This window comes from Ascaphus truei, chromosome 3, assembly GCF_040206685.1.
Source record: "Ascaphus truei isolate aAscTru1 chromosome 3, aAscTru1.hap1, whole genome shotgun sequence".
Classification (NCBI taxonomy): domain Eukaryota; kingdom Metazoa; phylum Chordata; class Amphibia; order Anura; family Ascaphidae; genus Ascaphus; species Ascaphus truei.
Window position 1 is genome coordinate 438,752,949 of NC_134485.1, and position 17,189 is coordinate 438,770,137.

General features: G+C 49.5%; 1 long non-coding RNA gene across 1 annotated transcript in view; it reads right to left on the reverse strand.

The window, feature by feature from the left end:
- Positions 1 to 1,888: 1,888 nt before the first annotated feature.
- Positions 1,889 to 17,189, reverse strand: part of LOC142490558 (uncharacterized) — an 80,902-nt gene continuing 65,601 nt past the window's right edge. The window contains exons 3-5 of the long non-coding RNA XR_012800104.1: positions 5,501 to 5,627; positions 5,157 to 5,255; positions 1,889 to 2,995 (exon numbers count right to left, since the gene is read on the reverse strand). This is a non-coding gene — a long non-coding RNA (uncharacterized LOC142490558). The remainder of the gene's footprint in view (positions 2,996 to 5,156; positions 5,256 to 5,500; positions 5,628 to 17,189) is intronic.

The following is a 17,189-nucleotide window of genomic DNA, read 5'->3' on the forward strand; positions in this document are numbered from 1 at the left end:
GTAGCAGTGCTGAGCAGGGTCATTGGGTCATGTAGAGGCTACTGGGCAGGGTCACTGGGTTATGTAGCGGTGCTGAGCAGGGTCACTTGGTCATGTAGAGGTGCTGGGCAGGGTCACTGGGTCATGTAGCAGCGCTGAGCAGGGTCAATCGGTCATGTAGCAGCACTGAGCTGGGTTCATGTAGCTGCGCTGAGCAGGGTAAATGGGTCATGTAGCAGTGCTGAGCAGGGTCAATGGGTCATGTAGCGGTGCTGAGCTTAGTCAATGGGTCATGTAGCGGTGCTGAGCAGGGTCAGGGTCACTGGGTCATGTAGTGGTGCTGAGCTGGGTCACTAGGTCATGTAGCGGTGCTGAACAGGGTCACTGGGTCATGTAGCAGCAGTGAGCAGGGTCACTGGGTCATGTAGCGGCGCTGGTCAGGGTCACTGGGTCATGTAGAGGTGCTGAGCAGGGTAAGGGTCACTGGATCATGTAGCGGCGCTGAGCAGGGTCATGAGTCATGTAGCGGTGCTGCGCAGGGTCAGGGTGACTGGGTCATGTAGTTGCGCTGAGCAGGGTCACAGGGTAATGTAGAGGTGCTGAGCAGGGTCACTGGGTTATGTAGCGGTGTTGAGCAAGGTCAGGGTCACTATGTCATGTAGCGGTGCTGAGCAGGGTCAGTTTCACTGGGTCATGTAGAGGAACTGGTCAGGGTCACTGGGTCATGTAGAGGTGCTGAGCAGGATCAGGGTCACTGGATCATGTAGCGGTGCTGAGCAAGGTCACTGGATCATGTAGCGGTGCTGAGCAAGGTCACTGGGTCATGTTGCGGCGCTGAGCAGGGTCAATGGGTCATGTTATGGTGCTGAGCTGGGTCACTAGGTCATGTAGCGGTGCTGAGCAGGGTCAGGGTCACTGGGTCATGTAGCGGCGCTGAGCAGGGTCACTGGGTCATGTAGCGGCACTGAGCAGGGTCACTGGGTCATGTAGCGGCGCTGAGCAGGGTCACTGAGTCATGTAGCGGTGCTGAGCAGGGTCACTGGGTCATGTAGCGTCGCTGAGCAGGGTCACTGGGTCATGTACCGGTGCTGAGCAAGGTCACTGTGTCATGTAGCGGTGCTGAGCAGGGTCAGGGTCACTAGGTCATGTAGCAGTGCTGAGCAGGGTCACTGGGTCATATACCGGTGCTGAGCAAGGTCACTGGGTCATGTAGCGGTGCTTAACAGGGTTACTAGGTCATGTAGCGGCGCTGAGCAGGGTCACTGGGTCATGTAGCGGTGCTGAGCAGGATCACTGGGTCATGTAGCGGCGCTGAGCAGGGTCACTGGGTCATGTAGCGGCGCTGAGCAGGGTCACTGGGTCATGTAGCGGCACTGAACAGGGTCACTGGGTCATGTAGCGGCGCTGAGCAGGGTCACTGGGTCACAGGTTTGGGGCGACTTGCTGACCATTCCCAGGAAGGCTTGGGGTTTATGGTTAAATTAAAGGCTGTGTCCATTTGATCAAACTTAAGGTGTCTGAGTATATTGGGGTGCAGCGGAACGCAGAGCGGCCAGGAATGGGGTACATGGCCATGCAGCGCTGAAACGCGCGGGGGACATTGCTGGTGCTATAGAAATATAATTATACTAATATGTATGTGTATGATTCCAGTGAGATAGTGTGTGCGGCAATGTGGGAGCTCCTGTCAAGTGTACCCTTCTTGTGTGTGAATGTGTGTGTGTGTGTGTGTGTGTGTGTGTATGTGTGTATGTGTGTGTGTGTGTGTGTGTGCACATTATAGTGTGTGTGTGTGTGTGTGTGTGTGTGTGTGTGTGTGTGTGTGTGTGTGTGTGTGTGTGTGTGTGTGTGTTGTGTGTGTGTGTGTGTGTGTGTGCGTACTGTTACTGAAGTAGGAGAATACACAAACTGATGCTGAAATGCTGTTTTATTGCAAAGTAAAAGGGAAAAGCAGCGTACAAATGATCTTTGTGATTATACGGTTACAGACAGAGGAAGAAACCCTTCTCAGCACTGACAGTGTGACACAGACACAGATATTAGGTATACTGTCAGCACACGCACGGTTATTAGTAGCATGTTCTTCTCATGTGTGTGTGTGACACATGCTGAGTCTCACTCACTAAAGCACACACTCACATTAGTGCATGTTAGTACTAGTCACGTCAGTGACACTAGCGTGTGCTAAATCTCTGGCGTGGATTAGTGAGGGAGACCCTTTTATCTTCATGTTACAGTCTGTCTCATTGTAACAGTGATCTCTCATTTCTATCATTATTATTTCATGGAGAAAGCAGGAAATCAGGAGATTTAGGAAACCCCATAAAAGCAGCGTGACATGTATACTGTCCTTATACAGAGAGCGCAGTGTTACAGGGCATTGTCCTTATACAGAGAGCGCAGTGTTACAGGACATTGTACTTATACAGAGAGCGCAGTGTTACAGGACATTGTCCTTATACAGAGAGCGCAGTGTTACAGGACATTGTCCTTATACAGAGAGCGCAGTGTTACAGGACATTGTCCTTATACAGAGAGCGCAGTGTTACAGGACATTGTCCTTATACAGAGAGCGCAGTGTTACAGGGCAGTGTCCTTATACAGAGAGCGCAGTGTTACAGGGCAGTGTCCTTATACAGAGAGCGCAGTGTTACAGGACATTGTCAAGGTTTTGTGATAGTTTCCACAACTGCGCCAATTGTTCTTTAGTACTTTAATCTTTTCAATTAAGTTGATTTAATTTCTTTTTCCTTTTTTTAATGTAATTAACGAAATAGGAATTCTTCTGCTCCTTATATTATCCTTATCACTATCACGTTTTCCCTTTATAATTCCAGCTTTCCTCATCGCAGCCATTTGTTCTTTAGTATAATCTCTTCCTATTCTCTCTATATTATCCGCCCGCGTCTCCCGTGTGAGAAGAGAGCGCACTTCTTCCAGGAGACCTGCCAGTCTCTCCATGCGATTTCCCTGCTCATTCTCCTCTCTCTTGGTCTCTAACATCTGATCTTCTTCACTAGAGAAGAAGACAACAAACTGATGTCAGGAAATGTCCCCCGGGGAGTCAGGGGGCAAATATTTCCCACAGATTTAACCCATTCACCACCACAGGGGCAAGTAAAGAACTGCAGAACATTGTAACCACATGTTTAGAGACAGAATAATACAAGAGGCATAATATGAAGAGAGACATATAATACAGTAACACGCAGAGAGATATAATAACACGCAGAGAGATATAATAACACGCAGAGAGATATAATGACATGCATAGAGATATAATACCATGCAGAGAGATGTAATAACACGCAGAGAGATGTAATAACACGCAGAGAGATGTAATAACACGCAGAGATATAATAACACGCAGAGAGATATAATAACATGCAGAGAGATATAATACAGTAACACGCAGAGACATATAATACTGTAACATGCAGAGAGACATATAATACAGTAACACGCAGAGACATATAATACAGTAACACGCAGAGAGACATATAATAAAGTAACACGCAGAGACATATATAATACAATAACACGCAGAGAGACATATAATAGAGTAACACGTAGAGAGACATATAATACAGTAACATGCAGAGAGACATAATACAGTAACACGCAGAGAGACATATAATACAGTAACACGCTGAGAGACATATAATACAGTAACACGCAGAGACATATAATAATAAGCAGGGACATATTATAACACACAGAGAGATATAATAACACGCAGAGAGATATAATAACACGCAGAGAGATATAAGGACATGCATAGAGATATAATAACACGCAGAGAGATGTATAACAACACGCAGAGAGATATAATAACATGCAGAGAGATATAATAACATGCAGAGAGATATAATAACACGCAGAGAGATATAATAACACGCAGAGAGATATAATAACACACAGAGAGATATATTAACACGCAGAGATACAATAACACGCAGAGAGAAATAATAACATGCAGAGATATAATACCCAGAGAGATGTAATTACACGCAGAGAGAGATATAATACAGTTACACGCAGAGAGATTTATAGTACAGTAACACGCAGAGACATATAATACAGTAACACGCAGAGAGACATATAATACAGTAACACACAGAGAGACATATAATACAGTAACACGCAGAGAGACATATAATACAGTAACATGCAGAGAGAGATATAATACAGTTACACGCAGAGATTTATAGTACAGTAACACGCAGAGACATATAATACAGTAACACGCAGAGAGATATAATAACACACAGAGAGATATAATAACACGCAGAGAGATATAATAACACGCAGAGAGATATAATAACATGCAGAGAGATATAATAACACGCAGAGAGATATAAAAACACACACAGAGAGATGTAATAACACAGAGAAATATAATAACACGCAGAGAGATATAATAACACGCAGAGAGATATAATAACACGCAGAGAGATATAATAACACGCAGAGAGATATAATAACACACAGAGAGATATAATAACACCCAGAGAGATATAATAACATGCAGAGATATATAATAAAACACAGACAGATATAATAACACGCAGAAAGATATAATAACACGCAGAGAGATATAATAACACACAGGGACATATAATAACATACAGAGAGATATAATAACACGCAGAGAGATATAATAACACACAGATATATAATAACACACACAGAGATGTAATAACACAGAGAGATATAATAACACACGCAGAGAGATATAATAACACGCAGAGAGATATAATAACACAGAGAGAGATATAATAACACAGAGATATAATAACATGCAGAGAGATATAATAACACGCAGAGAGATATAATAACATGCAGAGAGATATAATAACACAGAGAGAGATATAATAACACACGCAGAGAGATATAATAACACGCAGAGAGATATAATAACACAGAGAGAGATATAATAACACAGAGATATAATAACACACAGAGAGATATAATAACACGCAGAGAGATATAATAACATGCAGAGAGATATAATAACACGTTAGACAGGCTGCATATGGAACAAGCACTGGAGGGTTAATATCAGTTATAAGGTTAATATCAGATACGCATCACATGAAGGATCCCCAGCTACAATCCTACACACAGCACCAATAAATCTCTATTCCTTTCTGTGTCCCACAAACTCCATTTCTTACGTCTCATATTTGGCCGATTCCACCAATGTGACGATGGAGATTATCCCCAGGAGAAGCGCGAGCAGCAGAGGTCTCTGGGAGAGAAGCATCTTTACAGATCTGTTAGAGAATGTTACAGGTTATCACAGGTGTAATAATACGCTCAGCACGGGACAGATCAGACATATCTGGGGGGGCTGTACCCCGGGGATACAGTGTTACTTACAGTATAGTATCTAGTTATTACACGTGAGGAGTATTAGTGGGGTTTGTATTGCAGAGAATATTTATAGACATTACATATAAAAAGATCAACGTAGTAAAAATTACAGTTAATATAAAACATTAGAAATAATTGTACTTACAGCTGGGTAGAGATGGGGCTGAGATGAGTAACCTGTGAATATCACCGGGTCTGTGTTACTATGGAGGGTGAGGTGAGTGTTATATACAGAGCCTGATGGGAATGTGTCACTATAGAATCAGCAGACTCTGTGTGAGAAAGAAGTCACATTATTTTATGGGTAAATATTTCCTCTCTCGGGCAGAAAATTTCATGTCACATTGTTGGAAACAAACAAATATCTGAGTTTACTGACTGCCTCCTGTGGTGAAGAAGGTGGAAAATCTAACTTCTGTTTACTGCAAATTGTGTGTTAACTCTTGTACAGCCAAAATAACACCCAGGTGTGTGTGCAGCAGGGAGACGTATGACACAGGTGTGTGTGCAGCAGGGAGAAGTATGACACAGGTGTGTGTGCAGCAGGGAGACGTATGGCTCAGATGCGTATGTGTAGCAGGGAGACGTATGACACATATGACACAGGTGTGTGTGCAGCAGGGAGACGTATGACACAGGTGTGTGTGTGCAGCAGGGAGATGTATGACACAGATGTATGTGTGTGCAGCAGGGAGATGTATGGCACAGGTGTGTGTGCAGCAAGGAGACGTATGACACCGGTGTGTATGTGCAGCAGGGAGACGTATGACACAGGTGTGTGTGTGTGCAGCAGGGAGACGTATGACACAGGTGTGTATGTGCAGCAGGGAGACGTATGGCTCAGATGCGTATGTGTAGCAGGGAGACGTATGACACATATGACACAGGTGTGTGTGCAGCAGGGAGACGTATGACACAGGTGTGTGTGTGCAGCAGGGAGATGTATGACACAGATGTATGTGTGTGCAGCAGGGAGATGTATGGCACAGGTGTGTGTGCAGCAAGGAGACGTATGACACCGGTGTGTATGTGCAGCAGGGAGACGTATGACACAGGTGTGTGTGTGTGCAGCAGGGAGACGTATGACACAGGTGTGTGTGCAGCAGGGAGACGTATGACACAGGTGTGTATGTGCAGCAGGTAGACGTATGACACAGGTGTGTATGTGCAGCAGGTAGACGTATGACACAGGTGTGTATGTGCAGCAGGGAGACGTATGACACAGGTGTGTGTGTGCAGCAGGGAGATGTATGACACAGATGTATGTGTGTGCAGCAGGGAGATGTATGGCACAGGTGTGTGTGCAGCAAGGAGACGTATGACACCGGTGTGTATGTGCAGCAGGGAGACGTATGACACAGGTGTGTGTGTGTGCAGCAGGGAGACGTATGACACAGGTGTGTGTGCAGCAGGGAGACGTATGACACAGGTGTGTATGTGCAGCAGGTAGACGTATGACACAGGTGTGTATGTGCAGCAGGTAGACGTATGACACAGGTGTGTATGTGCAGCAGGTAGACGTATGACACAGGTGTGTATGTGCAGCAGGTAGACGTATGACACAGGTGTGTGTGTGTGCAGCAGGGAGACGTATGACACAGGTGTGTGTGCAGCAGGGAGACGTATGACACAGGTGTTTTTGTGCAGCAGGTAGACGTATGACACAGGTGTGTATGTGCAGCAGGGAGACGTATGACACAGGTGTGTATGTGCAGCAGGGAGACGTATGACACAGGTGTGTGTGTGTGCAGCAGGGAGACGTATGACACAGGTGTGTATGTGCAGCCGGGGACATATGACCGGAGGGTGCCGGGCGTGCGCCGAAGCAGCGGAAGAGCGCCCTCCGATCGGGGCGCTCTCCCTCCCGCTGCCGGGTCCGCCGGGTCCCCCGGAACCCCCTGCCGCTGTCCCCCACATCGCGGGACACCAGGGCTCCCTCGGGGAGCCCTGGACGCGCGTGCAGGGGGCGCAGGCACCCGATGACTCGTGACCGCGCATCGGTGATGCGCGGCACGCTGAGGGAGTGCGGCTAGCACGCCGGGGCATCCCCCGGCTTGCGGTGCTAGCCGTGCTGCAATAAAGTGTGTCGGTAGTGTATAACTCAGGTGTGTGTGCAGCTGTGAGACATATGACACAGGTGTTTATGTGCAGCAGGGAGACGTATGACACAGGTGTTTATGTGCAGCAGGGAGACGTATGACACAGGTGTGTGTGCAGCAGGGAGACGTATGACAAAGGTGTGTGTGTGCAGCAGGGAGATTTATGACACGTGTGTATGTGCAGCAGGGAGACGTATGACACAGATGTGTGTGTGTGTGTGCAGCAGGAGACGTATGACACAGGTGTGTGTGTGCAGCAGTGAGATGTATGACACAGGTGTGTGTATGTGCAGCCGGGAGACGTATGACACAGGTGTGTGTGTGCAGCAGTGAGATGTATGACACAGGTGTGTGTATGTGCAGCAGGGAGACGTATGACACAGGTGTGTGCAGCATGGAGACGTATGACACAAGTGTTTATGTGCAGCAGGGAGACGTATGACACGTGTGTGTGCAGCGTGGAGACGTATGACACATGTGTGTGTGCAGCGGGGAGACGTATGACAAAGGTGTGTGTGTAGCAGGAGACGTATGACAGGTGTGAGTGTGCAGCAGGAGACGTATGACACAGGTGTGTGTGCAGCAGGGATACGTATGACACAGGTGTGTATGTGTAGCAAAGAAACGTATGACACAGGTGTGTGTGTGCAGCATTGAGACGTATTACACAGGTGTGTGTGTGCAGCAGGGAGACGTTTGACCCAAGTATGTGTGTGTGTGTGCAGCATGTAGACGTATGACATTTCTGTGTGTGCAGCAAGGAGACGTATGACACTGGTGTGTGTGCAGCAAGGAGACGTATGACACAGGTGTGTGTGCAGCAGGGAGACATATGACACAGGTGTGTCTGTGCAGCAGGGAGACGTATGACACAGGTGTGTATGTGCAGCAGGGATACGTATGACACAGGTGGGTGTGTGCAGCAGGGAGACGAATGACACAGGTGTGTGCAGCAGTGAGATGTATGACACAGGTGTGTGTATGTGCAGCAGGGAGACGTATGACACGTGTGTGTGCAGCGTGGAGACGTATGACACAGGTGTGTGGGCAGCGGGGAGACGTATGACAAAGGTGTGTGTATGCAGCAGGAGATGTATGACAGGTGTGAGTGTGCAGCAGGAGACGTATGACACAGGTGTATGTGTAGCATGGAGACGTATGATGCAGGTGTGTCTGTGCAGCAGGGAGACGTTTGACACGGGTGTGTGCAGCTGGGAGACGTATGACACAGGTGTCTGTGCAGCAGGGAGACATATGACACAGGTGTGTGTGAGCAGCAGGGAGACGTATGACACAGGTGTGTGTGAGCAGCAAGGGAGACGTATGAAAAAGGTGTGTGTGTGTGTGTGAAGCAGGGAAAGGTATGACACAGGTGTGTGTGCAGCAGGTAGACGTATGACATAGGTGTGTTTGTGCAGTAAGGAGACGTATGACACATGTGTGTGTGCAGCAGAGAGACGTATGACAAAGGTGTTTATGTGCAGCAGGGAGATGTATGACACAGGTATGTATGTGCAGCAGGGAGACGTATGACACAGGTGTGTATGTGCAGCAGGGAGACGTATGACACAGGTGTGTGTGCAGCAGGGAGACGTATGACACAGGTTTGTCTGTGCAGCGGGGAGACGTATGACAAAGGTGTGTGTGTAGCAGGAGACGTATGACAGGTGTGTGTGCAGCGTGGAGACGTATGACACATGTGTGTGTGCAGCGGGGAGACGTATGACAAAGGTGTGTGTGTAGCAGGAGACGTATGACAGGTGTGAGTGTGCAGCAGGAGACGTATGACACAGGTGTGTGTGCAGCAGGGAGACTTATGACACAGGTGTGTGTGTGTGCAGCAGGGATACGTATGACACAGGTGTGTATGTGTAGCAAAGAAACGTATGACACAGGTGTGTGTGTGCAGCATTGAGACGTATTACACAGGTGTGTGTGTGCAGCAGGGAGACGTTTGACCCAAGTATGTGTGTGTGTGTGCAGCATGTAGACATATGACATTTCTGTGTGTGCAGCAAGGAGACGTATGACACTGGTGTGTGTGCAGCAAGGAGACGTATGACACAGGTGTGTGTGCAGCAGGGAGACATATGACACAGGTGTGTCTGTGCAGCAGGGAGACGTATGACACAGGTGTGTATGTGCAGCAGGGATACGTATGACACAGGTGGGTGTGTGCAGCAGGGAGACGAATGACACAGGTGTGTGCAGCAGTGAGATGTATGACACAGGTGTATGTGCAGCAGGGAGACGTATGACACGTGTGTGTGCAGCGTGGAGACGTATGACACAGGTGTGTGGGCAGCGGGGAGACGTATGACAAAGGTGTGTGTATGCAGCAGGAGATGTATGACAGGTGTGAGTGTGCAGCAGGAGACGTATGACACAGGTGTATGTGTAGCAGGGAGACGTATGACGCAGGTGTGTCTGTGCAGCAGGGAGACGTTTGACACAGGTGTCTGTGCAGCAGGGTGACATATGACACAGGTGTGTGTGAGCAGCAGGGAGACGTATGACACAAGTGTGTGTGAGCAGCAAGGGAGACGTATGACAAAGGTGTGTGTGTGAAGCAGGGAAAGGTATGACACAGGTGTGTGTGCAGCAGGTAGACGTATGACATAGGTGTGTTTGTGCAGTAAGGAGACGTATGACACATGTGTGTTTGTGCAGTAAGGAGACGTATGACACATGTGTGTATGTGCAGCAGGGAGACGTATGACACAGGTGTGTATGTGCAGCAGGGAGACGTATGACACAGGTGTGTGTGCAGCAGGGAGACGTATGACACAGGTTTGTCTGTGCAGCAGGGAGACGTATGACACAGGTGTGTGTGTGCAGCAGGGAGACGTATGACACAGGTGTGTATGTGCAGCAGGGAGACGTATGACACAGATGTGTGTGCAGCAGGGAGACGTATGACACAGTTGTGTGAGCAGCAGGGAGACGTATGACACAGGTATGTGTGAGCAGCAGGGAGTCGTATGACACATGTGTGTGTATGTGAAGCAGGGACAGGTATGACACGTATGACACAGGTGTGTGCAGCAGGTAGCCTTATGACATAGGTGTGTGTGTGCAGCAGGGAGATGTATGACACAGGTGTGTATGTGTAGCAGGGAGACGTATGACAGGTGTGTCTGTGCAGCAGGGAGACGTATGGCACAGGTGTGTGTGCAGCAGGGAAACGAATGACACAGGTGTGTGTGTAGCAGGGAGACGTATGACACAGGTGTGTGTGTCCAGCTGGGAGACGTATGACAAATGTGTGTATGTGCAGCAGGGAGATGTATGACACAGGTGTGTATGTGCAGCAAAGAGATGTATGACACAGGTGTTTGTGCAGCAAGGAGACATATGACACAGGTGTCTGTGCAGCAGGGAGACGTATGACACAGGTGTGTGAGCAGCAGGGAGACGAATGACACAGGTGTGTGTGCAGCAGGGAGATGTATGACACAAGTGTGTGAGCAGCAGGGAGACGTATGACACAGGTGTGTGTGCAGCAGTGAGACAGACGTATGACATATGTGTGTGTGTGCAGCAGGGAAACGTATGAAACAGGTGTGTGTGTGTGTACAGCAGGGAGACGTATGACACGTGTGTGTGTGTGTGTGCCCCAAGGAGACGAATAACACAGGTGTCTGTGCAGCAGGGAGACGTATGACACAGGTGTGTCTGTGCAGCAGGGAGAGGTATGACGCAGGTGTGTGTCTGTGCAGCAGTGAGACGTATGACACGTATGACACAGGTTTGTGTGTGTGCGGAGCAGGGACACGTATTACACAGGTGTGTATGTGCAGCAGGGAGACGTATGACACAGGTGTGTATGTGCAGCAGGGAGACGTATGACACAGGTGTTTATGTGCAGCAGGGAGACGAATGACACAGGTGTGTCTGTGCAGCAGGGAGACGTATGACACATGTCTGTGCAGCAGGGAAAGGTATGACACGAATGACAAAGGTATGTGTGCAGCAGGTAGACGTATGACATAAGTGTGTGTGTGCAGCAGGGAGACGTATGAAACAGGTATGTATGTGCAGCAAGGGAGACGTATGACACAGGTGTGTGTGTGTGCAGCAGGGATAGGTATGACACGTATGACACAGGTGTGTGCAGCAGGGAGAAAGACGTATGACATAGGTGTGTGTGTGCAGCAGGGAGACGTATGACACAGGTGTGTTTGTGCAGCAAGGAGACATATGAAACAGGTGTGTGTGTGTGCAGCAGGGAGACGTATGACACGTGTGTGTGTGCCCCAAGGAGACGTATAACACAGGTGTCTGTGCAGCAGGGAGACGTATGACACAGGTGTGTATGTGTAGCAGGGAGACGTATGACACAGGTGTGTCTGTGCAGCAGGGATACGTATGACGCAGGTGTGTGTGTGCAGCAGGGAGACGTATGACACAGGTATGTATGTGCAGCAAGGGAGACGTATGACACAGGTGTGTGCAGCTGGGATAGGTATGACAAGTATGACACAGGTTTGTGTGCAGCAGGGAGACAGACGTATGACATAGGTGTGTGTGTGTGCAGCAGGGAGACGTATGACACAGGTGTGTATGTGCAGCAAGGAGACGTATGAAACAGGTGTGTGTGTGCAGCAGGGAGACGTATGACACAGGTTTGTATATGCAGCAGGGAGACGTATGACACAGGTGTGTATGTGCAGCAGGGAGACGTATGAGGCAGGTGTGTCTGTGCAGCAGGGATACGTATGACACAGGTGTCTGTGCAGCAGGGAGACGTATGACACAGGTGTGTGAGCAGCAGGGAGCCGAATGACACAGGTGTGTGTGCAGCAGGGAGATGTATGACACAGGTGTGTGAGCAGCAGGGAGACGTATGACACAGGTGTGTGTGCAGCAGTGAGACAGACGTATGACATATGTGTGTGTGTGCAGCAGGGAAACGTATGAAACAGGTGTGTGTGTGTGTACAGCAGGGAGACGTATGACACGTGTGTGTGTGTGTGCCCCAAGGAGACGAATAACACAGGTGTCTGTGCAGCAGGGAGACGTATGACACAGGTGTGTCTGTGCAGCAGGGAGAGGTATGACGCAGGTGTGTCTGTGCAGGAGGGAGACATATGGCACAGGTGTGAATGCAGCAGGGAGATGCATGACACAGGTGTGTGTCTGTGCAGCAGTGAGACGTATGACACAGGTGTGTATGTGCAGCAGGGAGATGTATGACACAGGTGTGTGTGCAGCAGGGAGACGTATAACACAGGTATATATGTGCAGCAGGGAGACGTATGACACAGGTGTGTGTGTGTGAACAAGGGAGACATATGACACTGGTATGGTTGTGCAGCAGGGAGATGTATGGCACAGGTGTGTAAGTGCAGCAAGGAGACGTATGGCACAGATACGTATGTGCAGCAGGGAGACGTATGACACGTATGACACAGGTGTGTGTATGGAGGGAAGACGTTAGACACAGGTGTGTATGGGCAGCAGGGAGACGTATGACACAGGTGTGTGTGTGTGCAGCATGGAGACGTATGACACAGGTGTGTATGTGCAGCAAGGAGACGTATTAAACAGGTGTGTGTGTGCAGCAGGGAGACGTATGACACAGGTTTGTATATGCAGCAGGGAGACGTATGACACAGGTGTGTATGTGCAGCAAAGAGATGTATGACACAGGTGTTTGTGCAGCAAGGAGACATATGACACAGGTGTCTGTGCAGCAGGGAGACGTATGACACAGGTGTGTGAGCAGCAGGGAGACGAATGACACAGGTGTGTGTGCAGCAGGGAGATGTATGACACAGGTGTGTGAGCAGCAGGGAGACGTATGACACAGGTGTGTGTGCAGCAGTGAGACAGACGTATGACATATGTGTGTGTGTGCAGCAGGGAAACGTATGAAACAGGTGTGTGTGTGTGTACAGCAGGGAGACGTATGACACGTGTGTGTGTGTGTGTGCCCCAAGGAGACGAATAACACAGGTGTCTGTGCAGCAGGGAGACGTATGACACAGGTGTGTCTGTGCAGAAGGGAGAGGTATGACGCAGGTGTGTCTGTGCAGGAGGGAGACATATGGCACAGGTGTGAATGCAGCAGGGAGATGCATGACACAGGTGTGTGTCTGTGCAGCAGTGAGACGTATGACACGTATGACACAGGTTTGTGTGTGTGCGGAGCAGGGACACGTATTACACAGGTGTGTATGTGCAGCAGGGAGACGTATGACACAGGTGTGTATGTGCAGCAGGGAGACGAATGACACAGGTGTGTATGTGCAGCAGGGAGACGTATGACACATGTCTGTGCAGCAGGGAAAGGTATGACACGAATGACAAAGGTGTGTGTGCAGCAGGTAGACGTATGACATAAGTGTGTGTGTGCAGCAGGGAGACGTATGAAACAGGTATGTATGTGCAGCAAGGGAGACGTATGACACAGGTGTGTGTGTGTGCAGCAGGGATAGGTATGACACGTATGACACAGGTGTGTGCAGCAGGGAGAAAGACGTATGACATAGGTGTGTGTGTGCAGCAGGGAGACGTATGACACAGGTGTGTTTGTGCAGCAAGGAGACATATGAAACAGGTGTGTGTGTGTGCAGCAGGGAGACGTATGACACGTGTGTGTGTGCCCCAAGGAGACGTATAACACAGGTGTCTGTGCAGCAGGGAGACGTATGACACAGGTGTGTATGTGTAGCAGGGAGACGTATGACACAGGTGTGTCTGTGCAGCAGGGATACGTATGACGCAGGTGTGTGTGTGCAGCAGGGAGACGTAGGACACAGGTATGTATGTGCAGCAAGGGAGACGTATGACACAGGTGTGTGCAGCTGGGATAGGTATGACACGTATGACACAGGTTTGTGTGCAGCAGGGAGACAGACGTATGACATAGGTGTGTGTGTGTGCAGCAGGGAGACGTATGACACAGGTGTGTATGTGCAGCAAGGAGACGTATGAAACAGGTGTGTGTGTGCAGCAGGGAGACGTATGACACAGGTTTGTATATGCAGCAGGGAGACGTATGACACAGGTGTGTATGTGCAGCAGGGAGACGTATGAGGCAGGTGTGTCTGTGCAGCAGGGATACGTATGACACAGGTGTCTGTGCAGCAGGGAGACGTATGACACAGGTGTGTGAGCAGCAGGGAGCCGAATGACACAGGTGTGTGTGCAGCAGGGAGATGTATGACACAGGTGTGTGAGCAGCAGGGAGACGTATGACACAGGTGTGTGTGCAGCAGTGAGACAGACGTATGACATATGTGTGTGTGTGCAGCAGGGAAACGTATGAAACAGGTGTGTGTGTGTGTACAGCAGGGAGACGTATGACACGTGTGTGTGTGTGTGTACAGCAGGGAGACGTATGACACGTGTGTGTGAGTGTGCCCCAAGGAGACGAATAACACAGGTGTCTGTGCAGCAGGGAGACGTATGACACAGGTGTGTCTGTGCAGCAGGGAGAGGTATGACGCAGGTGTGTCTGTGCAGGAGGGAGACATATGGCACAGGTGTGAATGCAGCAGGGAGATGCATGACACAGGTGTGTGTCTGTGCAGCAGTGAGACGTATGACACAGGTGTGTATGTGCAGCAGGGAGATGTATGACACAGGTGTGTGTGCAGCAGGGAGACGTATAACACAGGTATATATGTGCAGCAGGGAGACGTATGACACAGGTGTGTGTGTGAACAAGGGAGACATATGACACTGGTATGGTTGTGCAGCAGGGAGATGTATGGCACAGGTGTGTAAGTGCAGCAAGGAGACGTATAGCACAGATACGTATGTGCAGCAGGGAGACGTATGACACGTATGACACAGGTGTGTGTATGGAGGGAAGACGTAAGACACAGGTGTGTATGGGCAGCAGGGAGACGTATGACACAGGTGTGTGTGTGTGTGCAGCATGGAGACGTATGACACAGGTGTGGGTGCAGCAGGGAGACGTATGAGACAGGTGTGTGTGCAGCAAGGGAGACGAATGACACAGGTGTGTGTTCAGCAGGGAGACGTATGACACAGGTGTTTCTGTGCAGCAGGGAGATGTATGACACAGGTGTGTGTGCAGCAGGGAGACGTATGATACAGGTGTGTGCAGCAAGGAGACATATGACACAGGTGTGCGTGTGCAGCAGGGAGACGTATAACACAGGTGTGTCTGTGCAGCAGGGAGACGTATGACACAGGTGTGTGAGAAGCAGGGAGACGTATGACACAGGTGTGTGTGAGCAGCAGGGAGACGTATGACACAGGTATGTATGTGCAGCAAGGGAGACGTATGACACAGGTGTGTATGTGCAGTAAGGAGACGTATGAAACAGGTGTGTGTATGTGCAGCAGGGAGATGTATGACACAGGTGTGTATGTGTAGCACGGAGACGTATGACAGGTGTGTCTGTGCAGCAGGGAGACGTATGACGCAAGTGTGTATGTGAAGCAGATAGACGTAGGACACAGGTGTGTGTGTCCATGTGCAACACAGAGACGAATGACACAGGTGTGTGTGTGCAGCAGGGAGACGTATGACACAGGTGTGTATGCAGCAGGGAGACGTATGACACAGGTGTGTGTGCAGCAGGGAGACGTATGACACAGGTGTGTGTGCAGCAGGAGACGTATGACACAGGTGTGTGTGCAGCAGGGAGAAATATGACACAAGTATGTGTGCAGCAGGGAGACATATGACACAGGTGTGTATGTGCAGCAGGGACACATATGGCACAGGTGTGTGTGTGCAGCAGGGAGACGAATGACACAGGTGTGTGTGTGTGTGCAGCAGGGAGACGTATGACACAGGTATGTATGAGCAGCAAGCGAAATGTATGACACAGGTGTATGTGTGCAGCAGGGAAAGGTATGACACGTATGACAGAGGTGTGTGTGCAGCAGGGAGACGTATGACATTGGTGTGTGTGTGCAGCAGGGAGATGTATGACACAGATAGCTGTGCAGCAGGGAGACGTATGACACGTATGACACTTATGACAGGTGTGTGTGTGTGTGCAGCAAGGTAGAAGTATGTCACGTATGACACAGGTGTGTGTGCAGCAGGGAGACGTATGACACTTATGACACAGGTGTGTGCAGCAGGGAGACGTATGACACAGGTGTGTGTTTGTGCAGCAGGGAGATGTATGACACAGGTGTGTGCATGCAGGGAGACGCATGACACAGGTGTCTGTGCAGGAGGGAGACATATGACACAGGTGTGTATGTGCAGCAGGGAGACGTATGACACAAGTATGTATGTGCAGCAGGGAGACGTATGACACAGGTGTGTGTGTGTGTGTGCAACTAGGAGACGTATGACACAGGTGTGTATGTGTAGCAGTGAGACGTATGACACAGGTGTCTGTGCAGCAGGGAGACGTATGACACGTATGACACAGGTGTGTGTGCAGCAGGGAGACTTATGACACAGTTGTGTATGTGCAGCAGGGAGACGTATGACACAGGTGTGTATGTGCAGCAGGGAGATGTATGACACGTATGACACAGGTGTCTGTTCAGCAGGGAGACGTATGACACAGGTGTGTCTGTGCAGCAGGGAGACGTATGACACAGTTGTGTGTGCAGCAGGGAGACGTATGACACAGGTATATATGTGCAGCAGGGAGACGTATGACACAGGTGTGTGTGTGTGTGTGCAGCAGGGAGATGTATGACACGTATGACACAGGTGTCTGTTCAGCAGGGAGACGTATGACACAGGTGTGTCTGTGCAGCAGGGAGACGTATGACACAGTTGTGTGT